The following is a 1,157-nucleotide window of genomic DNA, read 5'->3' on the forward strand; positions in this document are numbered from 1 at the left end:
AAATCCTACAGAATGAAGTTTCCGTTACTTTCTGCATGTTTTCAGCTTTTCATGCTAGATTGGACACAAAATGGTGCAGCGGAACTTCCTCTATCTTTTTTTCCCCCTCTTCTTCTTCTTTGCACTAATTATGCAGCAGGAATGTTGCTGCTGATGTAATTTTGTTTGGGATGAGAAAAGAAGCACAGTTTGAACATGAGGCTGTCTCCTACAGTGTTCTGCCTCTGAACTGTGGGGGATTTGTAAAAACTCTGTGTGTGCGTCTGTCTGTTAGCGAAATATATCATGAGCCACTGGATGGATTTTAATAAAACCTTCAGGAAATAATTACTGGATATATCTCTACAACTGATTAACTTTTGAAGTAAGTCCCAATCAAAATGGCCTCTACAGCTGATCAACCTTAGCAAACCTAAAAATGGCTATAACTCATCAAATTCTACAGAAATTCAGGTAAAATTCGGTGTGGTTGTAGATGAGAGTCATTTTCATCACATACTCCGAGCACCACACGTTGCACTAGATATGTGTTTAAAATTTTACCATTAACATTTGGAGTCAACCATGTTTGTCTGTTAGCAAAATACCCCTTGAACCACTGGACAGATTTTATTGACATTCTCAGAAAGAAATCATTGGATGCACATTAATAAGCGATTAACCTGCAGAGTCAATCCAATTCAAGATGACCGCCACAGCCAACTGACCTTAGAGACCACAAAAATGATGAGAACTCAGTCAGTTTTACAGAAAGTGAGCTGAAATTTGATGTGGTAGTAGCTGAGAGTCGTTTACAGCACATACTCTGAGGTGACATCTCACGGTGTTGTGTGAGATTATTCTCAAGGTCTGACCAAGACGGCAACAACTCATTTCTCTCCCAGTGTAGATCTTGGCTCACTGTCATTTTATCTCAAGGACTGTGTCACCAACCTGGGGGTGAAGTTTGACTCTGATTTTAAATTTGAAAAACAGATCAGCAGTGTTGTTCAGAAAAGATTTTTACATTACTCCTATCTTAGCGTCCCTTCATTGGCTCCCTGTGCACTACAGAATTAATTTTAAACTCCTGTTATTTGTTTTTAAATGCTTGAACAGCTTGGCCCCACCATATCTATCTGAGCTGCTTCAGCCTTACTGCCCGCCCCGATCCCTAA

Source organism: Kryptolebias marmoratus, linkage group LG4 (genome assembly GCF_001649575.2).
Source record: "Kryptolebias marmoratus isolate JLee-2015 linkage group LG4, ASM164957v2, whole genome shotgun sequence".
Taxonomy (NCBI): Eukaryota; Metazoa; Chordata; class Actinopteri; order Cyprinodontiformes; family Rivulidae; genus Kryptolebias; species Kryptolebias marmoratus.